General features: G+C 40.1%; 1 protein-coding gene across 1 annotated transcript in view; it reads left to right on the top strand.

Annotated features, from left to right (window-relative positions):
* Positions 1–2,404: 2,404 nt before the first annotated feature.
* LOC134653610 (uncharacterized) overlaps positions 2,405–12,522 on the top strand; it is a 76,972-nt gene continuing 66,854 nt past the window's right edge. The window contains exon 1 of the mRNA XM_063509009.1: positions 2,405–2,647. The gene's annotated coding sequence lies outside the window, so the exon portion shown is untranslated. The remainder of the gene's footprint in view (positions 2,648–12,522) is intronic.

The raw sequence follows: 12,522 nt of genomic DNA on the forward strand, positions 1-12,522 counted from the left end.
TCGTTAGAGCCGTTTCCGAGATCCCCGAAATATATATATATATATATATATAAATAAATAAATAAGCAAGAATTGCTCGTTTAAAGGTATAAGATATTCCGTCGTTTTCTTTATTTTTAGGGTTCCGTAGCCAAATGGCAAAAAACGGAACCCTTATAGATTCGTCATGTCTGTCTGTCTGTCCGTCTGTCTGTCCGTCTGTCTGTCCGTCCGTATGTCACAGCCACTTTTCTCCGAAACTATAAGAACTATACTGTTGAAACTTGGTAAGTAGATGTATTCTGTGAACCGCATTAAGATTTTCACACAAAAATAGAAAAAAAACAATAAATTTTTGGGGTTCCCCATACTTCGAACTGAAACTCAAAATTTTTTTTTCATCAAACCCATACGTGTGGGGTATCTATGGATAGGTCTTCAAAAATGATATTGAGGTTTCTAATATCATTTTTTTCTAAACTGAATAGTTTGCGCGAGAGACACTTCCAAAGTGGTAAAATGTATGTCCCCCCCCCCCCCCCCCTAACTTCTAAAATAAGAGAATGATAAAACTAAAAAAAATATATGATGTACATTACCATGTAAACTTCCACCGAAAATTGGTTTGAACGAGATCTAGCAAGTAGTTTTTTTTTAATACGTCATAAATCGCCTAAATACGGAACCCTTCATGGGCGAGTCCGACTCGCACTTGGCCGCTTTTTTATTGCTCTATTATTTGAAACTCAGTAACTTCGGCTTTACAGAATGAGAATAAGAATGTTAATTTTAAAATCTATTAACCAAGTCAACAGCCTCGTGCCTAGGGTTACCAGATGACAGGAATTTTCCTGACATGTCAGGAATTTTGGCCTTTTGTCAGGAATGGGGACGGAACACGAAAATGTCAGGAATTTTCTGAATTGATAGACTTCTTTTTAAAGTACCTTTTTATTTACTTAAATCAATACAAATAATAAATTTAATAAAATTTAAATTAATAAAACGCTGTTATCGGCTCAATCGGGTGTCCATCGTTAACGGTCCCCCCCCCCCCCCCCCCCGTCGTCGTCAAAAATATGAATGTCAGGAAAAATATTCGAAAATCAGGAATTTTGTCAGGAAATTCTAAATTTGTAGTATCTGGTAACCCTACTCGTGCCGTATATTAAGTGATTAAAAATAATTAATTGAAAACCAGTTTTACTTTACTTGGAGAAGATAAAGGAATGTTACTCCAATTAATTATTAAATACATTATTTATTTATATTGTGCAATAATAATAGGCTATTTTATTACCTTAATATCTGGGAGACCGAGCTTTGCTCGGTAAATATATAAAAACTCAAAAATGAGCGTTATCCCAGAGATAAGACCTAGCTAGATCGATTTTTTGCCCCCGAAAACCCCCATATACCAAATTTTATCGAAATCGTTAGAGCCGTTTCTGAGATCGCCGAAATATATATATAAATAAATAAATAAATAAACAAACAAGAATTGCTCGTTTAATAAAGGTATATATTACTTTATTAGGTGTACTACATATTAATAAACCTTCATCATCAGTTACCTTAAGAGCCCATCAACGTGCACACTAGCGCCACTGCTAAATAATCGTGATTATTTAAATTTATCGAATGATTTAAAAAAGGGGGCCGCTACGTACTGTATCTTGTATTAAAGTACCTCTTGAATACATCGAACTAGTTTCTATGTTGCTGGATTCGTCAATCTATGCGTCCAAAGTTAAAACGGCCGTTTTTGTCTTGAGTTCATAGATTGACGAATCCAGCAACATAGAAACTAGTTCGATGTATTCAAGAGGTACTTTAATACAAGATACAGTACGTAGCGGCCCCCTTTTTTAAATATCTTTCGTTAAATTTAAATAATCACGATTATTTAGCAGTGGCGCTAGCGTGCACGTTGATGGGCTCTTAATTAAAAAGTTCAGTTGCCTTAAAACAAGTATTTATATGTATTGTATATCAACAACGACTTTAACCTCATACGGTCATACCTACCTATGCCATTTTATTTAATGTAAAGCGGCAGGTGTTGAGCCTTCCGCTGTCTTGGTCTGTATAATTTACAACTTGCATCCTAAAATCTCTGCATATCCGTTTCCGTCTTTTGTTTGACTCGTTCGAATGTATCATAAATATAACTTACTATGTTGATCTCTTCATCGCTGGTCCGGTTTCTTGAGTAGCAAAAATGGAAACAGCTTCTGCAAAGCACAACAAAATTTAAGCGACTTGTTCTTCAGGAATTAAGAATGCGACTAAGAAAAAGAGTATATATAGATAATGTAAACATGTATGTAGGTAGATTTCAAGACAAGCATTCCTGATATAAAGAGGACAAGCGGTTCCAGGTTGCACTGCAGCATTCCTTGCAAGGCAGAGGCCGTCCGTTGCTTCGGCAAATCTCGACTCAGTTCGAAAGTAGACTCGCGCTTGCTCGGACGCGCGCGCGCACTCGGTGCTTCTGTATTCAAATTTGAAATTCGTCCGTTACCGAAATATTGTTTTTAAAGAATTTTGAATAGTGGCCAGTGCTGTGATTTTATAAGCTGAACTGATTGGATCTTGAAGGATTGTGCGTACTATTCTTAAATTGGATACCTATACCGCTTAGGTGCGGCTGGATTGTTATTTTTGTGTAAGTATACCTATGTTTGATTTACTAATTAAGTATTTGATCAGCTGTTTTAACAACGGGTTACCGAATGTTGACCTCAAAAGTTTATGTTTACATAGCCAAGCTTACCGTATATTGAAGCTGGTTTAAGTAATTTTCAACATAGAGTAACATATATATTTCAACTGTCAAATAAATTTTTAAGTTGAATAATATTGTGAGTATTTACTATTTTTATTTTGTTTATCTGTAATTATAAATTACCTACAACTTTCTCTCATACCACACTAATTAACTACCTACAATCATATATTTTTATATGTGTAGAGAAATATACATATGTTTATGCAACTAACATAGCTACATTAGGTGTTGGTTTCCGGCTCGTTATACCTAGTTAAATATGAGCTAGGAGGCTATAGTAATTAGACTTAAAAATACGCCACCTATGTAAATAAATACCAAACAATTTAGCTCTACGGAAGCTAAAATTCGACTCTACATCGATGAAGTCGCTGGCGCAAACTACAGGGCAAGGCACTTTTATAAACCCTAGATTATAAAGTTGATAGCTCAAGCGATTAAAGGGCACTTTCTAATGAGAGCAGACCTAAGAATGAATTTAAAGCTTTTAAGGTGTTGGGTTACAGAACAACGCAAAAAAGATCTTCTTGCCAAATCTAAGGTTAGTACTTCTCACGTAAAAGGGCATTTCTATTTAAAGTTGTACCAAATTTTTTTGTGTTAGAATTGGGATTTTTTATATTATTTACATAGACCTATACATAGAAATTTTTTATTTAACACCACATTGAAAAATGTTTACAGGCAATGCTACAAAACATTACAAGCCTTAGAATTAAACTTAAATAGGCACAAATTAATTTGTTTACATGTAGATATAAGTTTTTTTAAATTATGATGCTAAAAAGGAGCGAACCTCAGCATGTGTTGCAGCAGGCTTACCTACTACAACGCTGGTTTTCAGGCCGACCCTTCGTACAATACGAATTTGCTTGCTGTTTGTCGGAAACTGTACGGCTAAGACTATTTTAGTTTGTGTAGAAAATAATATAGGTATGTATATATATATATATGTTTATGTTTGTGGATGTATTTATAAGATTATACTGTATGATACTATGACATATGTGAAGATAGGTTTAATGTTTAGGCTAAATAAATACGTTGAGTAATAAAGTATATATTGAGGAAATAAATAACATGAATGTAATAATTTTACTATAAGTAGGTATACTGAGATTAACAAAGTTGAACGGCGCATAAGTACGATTTCAACCACTACAGATACGACGGTTTTACTCTAGTACCAGGAGGTAGCGTGCTTTGAAATTCTAGAAGTTGTTGTTTGAGTTTTAATTTAAAAGTACCAATTGTATTTGAGTTTTTGATAGGAGGCGGTATGTTATTCCAGCATTTTGTTGCTGAGTATTTAAAGCTACCTTTGAAAACGGCAAAGTGACAACGAGACAGTAAGAAATCTTTGCAAACCGATCTGATTCCATACAAGCTTGACCTGCTACCGCGAAATGTAAACTTATTAAACTATTTCTACTCAAAATCACGAGCTTTTTCCATTTTTACTGAGAAAAAACGTGTCCCCAAAATTTTTGGTCCGTTTGGTTACGGTTTTCATACAACCGTAACCAAACGGACCAAAAAAAATTCTATGAAATTTTGGCGACACTTTTTTTCTTGTATTAGGATCGAAAGAGCTCGTGATTCTGAGTAGAAATAATATAAAAATTCCATAATCAAAAATGCCAATACCACTTAAAAAGAAACTTATGGACTCATGCATCCTACTAACATTGACATACGCCTGCCAGACGTGGAATTTAACTAAAAAAAACGCTCAAAAAATTTCGGTTTGTCAAAGAGCGATGGAGAGAAGCCTACTCAATATCAAGATTAAAGATAAGATCAAAAATAAGAACATTCGGGAAAGAACGAAAGTAATTGATGCATTACAGTATGTCAAGAAAATGAAGTGGAGATGGGCAGGACACATTGCACGCTACGATAGCTCGAGATGGGCGAAACGAGTGACAGAGTGGAGAGGACCGGGGAGTGGGGATAGACACGTAGGACACCCGCTCAAGCGCTGGGTGGATGATATAAAGAAAATTGCTGGCATGGGGTGGCCACATGTGGCACAAGACCGAGATAGGTGGCAAAAGCTGGAGGAGGCCTTCACCCAAGAGGGGATCCCAAAATAATATTATTTTAGTTGACTGTTATAACATGGTTACAACTGTTCAAAGGGATCACAAATAAAAGGCTTTTTATTATTATTTTATTTATAATCTAAAATGCAAGTTGGGGGTACAACTTTAAATAGAAATGCCCAAAAACCATCAACCCGTTTGGGCGGTAGGGCGGGCGACCCAAAGAAACAGAACATGCCCCCACTTGAGTATAGGCGGACTATACAGTAAACGAAAAAAAATAACGTCCCTCATTCGTGTTGCCGTAGAGCAGGTAAAAAACTCTTTAGTCGCTCAGGTTTGTTTAACTTTAAATAAAATAGTCCAGCCTACATACAAACCTACCTACATAATAATGTAGCACAAAAATAAATTCAGTGTTGTCACGTTTCACACGCCTGTCAGTAGGTACATTTTCTCTCGCAAATTTGCATTGGCATCACATCTGAGGGCCTACTGAGAACCACGTTCGACGTGTTGCCTCCCTGTCACACTTACGTACGAATTTATAAGTGCGACAGAGAGACAACACGTCGAACGTGGTTCGCGGTAGGCCCTCTGTTTGAGATCTCTCGGCCGCCGTCTGCGCAAGTCATTTCATTGATAGAGTTTAACTTAAACATAAACTCCATTCAATTTAAAAGCAGGTCGTTATATTACTATCGCACATAAACATGTTGAAAAGAGAAAATAACGAAATATATATTTTTTCATAAAGGCCAAACTTGTTCCAATAAGGAATTTCTTCTAGCTTAACCTTATATATGGGAAAAGTAAACGCGCGTTAACATATAGGTAGCACAAAAAGTCAAGCTCAAGTCAAATCAACTTAATCAACAATATCAACATGCACAAGATGCCAACATTTTTAGATTCTATCTTTTTCTATGTGTTTTAATAATATTATTATAGTTTTTTTTATGTAATTCGACATTAAAAGACCTTATACATCTCTAAGTAATTGTAATACGTTACATTGATTTGGTATTTGGTAGTTGCAGTCAGTTGTATTTTATAATTGTTGGTGTATTTTTTTTTTGTTTGTATGTAAATTCAATGTTGACGTGTAAAAGTGCCCTTGTGGCCTATTTGCTGAATAAATGTTGAAGTTTAACAGAAACCATCAAATGCACAAGTATTAAGCAAGCTTCAGAGCGAGCGTAGTGTATAAGGTACCGCGTATCCATAGTTTATCAATCCAAATTCTGCAATAGAAACATACTTAAGTATTTATCTCTCAACAATTTGCATTTAGCACCAAAATCTGCTTGAGATTTCTCATCCGACGCGCCTACGCAAGTATGTATAATTACTGCAACCATTTTAATGATGGTTACGAATATTGCCTTCTGACCCATTTGGAATGTGGTAGTTATGTTGTCAACATTAGCACACTGTTTTGTTTCAGTTTCTAGGTTAGCCGTTGCATTAAAAATTGCATGTTAGGATTAGGTATGTAATGTAACTTGCCTTCCAAATTCGTTGAGCGTTTACAAATTGTGGGCAATTTTATTGTACCATGTATTACGTATTTAGTTAAAAAAAAAATAGGTACCTAACCATTTTTGTTGGTAAAGTAAGTTAAGCTTATATCTAGTAAATTGCCTATAAAATTTATCATCATTTATCATTTAATCATTTATTTGCGTTACAAAAGGTTATATACAAGTTCTTTCTTTAAAATATACATTTTCAACTCCCATCTTTCTTAACTGACTATGTAGCATGCAAATTAACAAAATTAAAAATAAAGTAAAAATAAAAATACACTGTCACTACTGTCAGTCATGAAAATAATAATATATCACATATCTCAAAAAAAAACTACTTTAATTGTCATAAATAGATTGTTGATTAACTAGGTATTAATTAATAGAATAAAATGTCGAATCCAGCAGCCATTGAAAAAGTCCTCTTTTAAATATACTATAAGTCAGTTCTCTTATGTTGTTCGGTAGCTTATTAAATAGATTTACACACATCGCATAACAATTATAACAGCTGTTTCAACAATCTGGTGGCAAAATCAGCTTGTGTTAATATCAAGATATAGCATCCGAACTCAAAATATTATTTAAAAAAATTTAAAACTTGTAAAAAATGCAGTCACAATTAAACAAGTTAAGTAATTTTGCGGTATCGCAAACTGTCAAATGACATTACGGATTTACACACCCGCTTAGGTCCAATTAATCAGATCAATTCAAGCGATAAATTGAACATGCACCTAATTTTGGCGCATTGTAACAAGCCTAAACACTATATTACATGACGTAACAAAATAAAAAACCGGCCAAGTGCGAGTCGGACTCGCGCACGGAGGGTTCCGCACCATCAACAAAAAATAGAGCAAAACAAGCAAAAAAAACGGTCACCCATCCAAGTACTGACCCCGCCCGACGTTGCTTAACTTCGGTCAAAAATCACGTTTGTTGTATGGGAGCCCCACTTTAATCTTTATTTTATTCTATTTGTTGTTATAGCGGTAACAGAAATACATCATCTGTGAAAATTTCAACTATCTAGCTATCACGGTTCGTGAGATACAGCCTGGTGACAGACGGACGGACGGACGGACGGAAGGACGGACAGCGGAGTCTTAGTAATAGGGTCCCGTTTTTACCCTTATGGTACGGAACCCTAAAAATCACTTGATCATTACATTAATTACAGTTATTTCAGTTACATCATGTACCGCTGCTGACGGCTCGGCTCTTCAAGCGCCATTTGTTGGTTTCGCGCTTCATTGCTTGTAGCACGATCTATTAGACAGTCTTTTGTTTTTAGATATTTCATCGACCCTTTTAACAGTATATATAGTAGGTTGCTTAAATAAAGCAACGAAAACCCTATCCAGCACAAACTTCACAGTAATATGTAAGAAAAAACAACAGATAGGTATCAACACAACGCAGCACACTTTTTTATCATCGTAAGGGCACAGAATAAGTAATAGTATTATCATACAGAACGGACACGCACCGCCCCGCCCCGATTCGGATTACCTCGCCCGCGACAGGCCGCGACATGAATGTGTGCGTAAGTCGCTCTACTGAGAACATGTCAGGATTCCGTCAGAAACTCAATGACGCGTGTACAGACGTGCCGTGCACACATATAAACGCAAATCATTTTTGATGTATGGCGTGTCCGCCCTGTGGTAAAGGCTGAACTCGGTTTAGACGGCCAGTGTTGGCCGTAATGTGTAATTCTAATTAACAATTAATCATTTCCATTACCCATTAAATCCGCAATTAGTCAATTGCATTACGCATCAATTTAAATTAAGTTAATTAGAATTGAATTTTGAGACGTTTAATTACATTGACTGTCAATCTAAATTAACGTTTAATGCAATTAAATCAATTTTTTCATAAACTAATAATTAATGTTACTATTGCTTAGAAACTTGGAGCTAGGTATTAAAATTAAAAATAAGCATATGAATACAAGCTTCAGTGAATTATCAGGTCGTGATATTTTAAAATGAGACAACAAAATGACCCTGAAACCTGGCAGTAGGTACCTACTGGAACTCAGGTTTGGTGCAACATAGACACACGCCGTTTAGGCTATTCGACTCGTCACAATGAGCACTTGGGAGAGCAGTACCCAAGATGGAGCTGATGCTGAACCCTGGCAGTACCTAATGGAACTCAGGTTTGGTGCAACATAGACAAACGCCGTTTTGGTCATCCGACTCGTCTTGATGAGCACTTGGGAGAGCAGTACCCAAGATAGAGCTGATGCTGAACCCTGGCAGTACCTAATGGAACTCAGGTTTGGTACAACATAGACAAACGCCGTTTTGGTCATCCGACTCGTCTTGATGAGAACTTGGGAGAGCAGTACCCAAGATAGAGCTGATGCTGAACCCTGGCAGTACCTAATGGAACTCAGGTTTGGTGCAACATAGACAAACGCCGGTTTGGTCATCCGACTCGTCTTGATGAGCACTTGGGAGAGCAGTACCCAAGATAGAGCTGATGCTGAACCCTGGCAGTACCTAATGGAACTCAGGTTTGGTGCAACATAGACAAACGCCGGTTTGGTCATCCGACTCGTCTTGATGAGCACTTGGGAGAGCAGTACCCAAGATAGAGCTGATGCTGAACCCTGGCTGTACCTAGTGGAACTCAGGTTTGGTGCAACATAGACACACGCCGTTTTGGTCATCCGACTCGTCTTGATGAGCGCTTGGGAGAGCAGTACCCAAGATAGAGCTGATGCTGAACCCTGGCAGTACCTAATGGAACTCAGGTTTGGTGCAACATAGACAAACGCCGGTTTGGTCATCCGACTCGTCTTGATGAGCACTTGGGAGAGCAGTACCCAAGATAGAGCTGATGCTGAACCCTGGCAGTACCTAATGGAACTCAGGTTTGGTGCAACATAGACAAACGCCGGTTTGGTCATCCGACTCGTCTTGATGAGCACTTGGGAGAGCAGTACCCAAGATAGAGCTGATGCTGAACCCTGGCAGTACCTAATGGAACTCAGGTTTGGTGCAACATAGACAAACGCCGTTTTGGTCATCCGACTCGTCTTGATGAGCACTTGGGAGAGCAGTACCCAAGATAGAGCTGATGCTGAACCCTGGCAGTACCTAATGGAACTCAGGTTTGGTGCAACATAGACAAACGCCGTTTTGGTCATCCGACTCGTCTTGATGAGCACTTGGGAGAGCAGTACCCAAGATAGAGCTGATGCTGAACCCTGGCAGTACCTAGTGGAACTCAGGTTTGGTGCAACATAGACACACGCCGTTTAGGTCATCCGACTCGTCTTGATGAGCACTTGGGAGAGCAGTACCCAAGATAGAGCTGATGCTGAACCCTGGCAGTACCTAATGGAACTCAGGTTTGGTGCAACATAGACAAACGCCGTTTTGGTCATCCGACTCGTCTTGATGAGCACTTGGGAGAGCAGTGCCCAAGATAGAGCTGATGCTAAACCCTGGCAGTACCTAATGGAACTCAGGTCTGGTGCAACATAGACAAACGCCGTTTTAGTCATCCGACTCGTCTTGATGAGCACTTGGGAGAGCAGTACCCAAGATAGAGCTGATGCTGAACCCTGGCAGTACCTAGTGGAACTCAGGTTTGATGCAACATAGACACACGCCGTTTTGGTCATCCTACTCGTCTTGATGAGCACTTGGGAGAGCAGTACCCAAGATAGAGCTGATGCTGAACCCTGGCAGTACCTAATGGAACTCAGGTTTGGTGCAACATAGACAAGCGCCGTTTTGGTCATCCGTCACATCTTGACGAGCACTTGGGAGAGCAGTACCCAAGATAGAGCTGATGCTGAACCCTGGCAGTACCTGCAGGTTCAAGATGTGACGGATGACCTAAATAGCGTGAGCCTATGTTGCACCAAACCTGAGTTCCACTAGGTATAGCCAGGGTTCAGCATCAGCTCTATCTTGGGTACTGCTCTCCCAAGTGCTCATCAAGACGAGTCGGATGACCAAAACGGCGTTTGTCTATGTTGCACCAAACCTGAGGTCCATTAGGTACTGCCAGGGTTCAGCATCAGCTCTATCTTGGGTACTGCTCTCCCAAGTGCTCATCAAGACGAGTAGGATGACCAAAACGGCGTGTGTCTATGTTGCACCAAACCTGAGTTCCACTAGGTACTGCCAGGGTTCAGCATCAGCTCTATCTTGGGTACTGCTCTCCCAAGTGCTCATCAAGACGAGTCGGATGACTAAAACGGCGTTTGTCTATGTGGCACCAGACCTGAGTTCCATTAGGTACTGCCAGGGTTTAGCATCAGCTCTATCTTGGGCACTGCTCTCCCAAGTGCTCATCAAGACGAGTCGGATGACCAAAACGGCGTTTGTCTATGTTGCACCAAACCTGAGTTCCATTAGGTACTGCCAGGGTTCAGCATCAGCTCTATCTTGGGTACTGCTCTCCCAAGTGCTCATCAAGACGAGTCGGATAACCAAAACGGCGTGTGTCTATGTTGCACCAAACCTGAGTTCCACTAGGTACTGCCAGGGTTCAGCATTAGCTCTATCTTAGGTACTGCTCTCCAAGTTCTCATCAAGACGAGTCGGATGACCAAAACGGCGTTTGTCTATGTTGCACCAAACCTGAGTTCCACTAGGTACAGCCAGGGTTCAGCATCAGCTCTATCTTGGGTACTGCTCTCCCAAGTGCTCATCAAGACGAGTCGGATGACCAAAACGGCGTGTGTCTATGTTGCACCAAACCTGAGTTCCACTAAGTACAGCCAGGGTTCAGCATCAGCTCTAACATGGGTACTGCTCTCCCAAGTGCTCATCAAGACGAGTCGGATGACCAAAACGGCGTTTGTCTATGTTGCACCACACCTGAGTTCCATTAGGTACTGCCAGGGTTCAGCATCAGCTCTATCTTGGGTACTGCTCTCCCAAGTGCTCATCAGGACGAGTCGGATGACCAAAACGGCGTGTGTCTATGTTGCACCAAACCTGAGTTCCACTAGGTACTGCCAGGGTTCAGCATTAGCTCTATCTTAGGTACTGCTCTCCAAGTTCTCATCAAGACGAGTCGGATGACCAAAACGGCGTTTGTCTATGTTGCACCAAACCTGAGTTCCATTAGGTACTGCCAGGGTTCAGCATCAGCTCTATCTTGGGTACTGCTCTCCCAAGTGCTCACCAAGACGAGTCGGATGACCAAAACGGCGTTTGTCTATGTTGCACCAAACCTGAGTTCCACTAGGTACAGCCAAGGTTCAGCATCAGCTCCCTCTTGGGTACTGCTCTCCCAAGTGCTCATTGTGACGAGTCGAATAGCCTAAACGGCGTGTGTCTATGTTGCACCAAACCTGAGTTCCACTAGGTACAGCCAGGGTTCAGCATCAGCTCTATCTTGGGTACTGCTCTCCTAAGTGCTCACCAAGACGAGTCGGATGACCAAAACGGCGTTTGTCTATGTTGCACCAAACCTGAGTTCCATTAGGTACTGCCAGGGTTCAGCATCAGCTCTACCTTGGGTACTGCTCTCCAAGTGCTCATCAAGACGAGTCGGATGACCAAAACGGCGTTTGTCTATGTTGCACCAAACCTGAGTTCCATTAGGTACTGCCAGGGTTCAGCATGAGCTCTATCTTGGGTACTGCTCTCCCAAGTGCTCACCAAGACGAGTCGGATGACCAAAACGGCGTTTGTCTATGTTGCACCAAACCTGAGTTCCACTAGGTACAGCCAAGGTTTAGCATCAGCTCCATCTTGGGTACTGCTCTCCCAAGTGCTCATTGTGACGAGTCGAATAGCCTAAACGGCGTGTGTCTAAGTTGCACCACACCTGAGTTCCACTAGGTACAGCCAGGGTTCAGCATCAGCTCCATCTTGGGTACTGCTCTCCCAAGTGCTCATTGTGACGAGTCGAATAGCCTAAACGGCGTATGTGTATGTTGCACCAAACCTGAATTCCACTAGGTACACCCAGGGTTCAGCATCAGCTCTATCTTGGGTACTGGTCTCCCAAGTGCTCATCAAGACGAGTCGGATGACCAAACGGCGTGTTTCTATGTTGCACCAAACCTGAGGTCCACTAGCTAGATAAAAATTACGGGCGCCTTTATAAAATTACGATATATTTTTGTTAATTGATAATTATCAATAATATTTTTAATTGTCATTAAAAATTGATTTAATTTTTAATGGTTTGT

This window comes from Cydia amplana, chromosome 13 (genome assembly GCF_948474715.1).
Source record: "Cydia amplana chromosome 13, ilCydAmpl1.1, whole genome shotgun sequence".
Lineage (NCBI taxonomy): Eukaryota > Metazoa > Arthropoda > Insecta > Lepidoptera > Tortricidae > Cydia > Cydia amplana.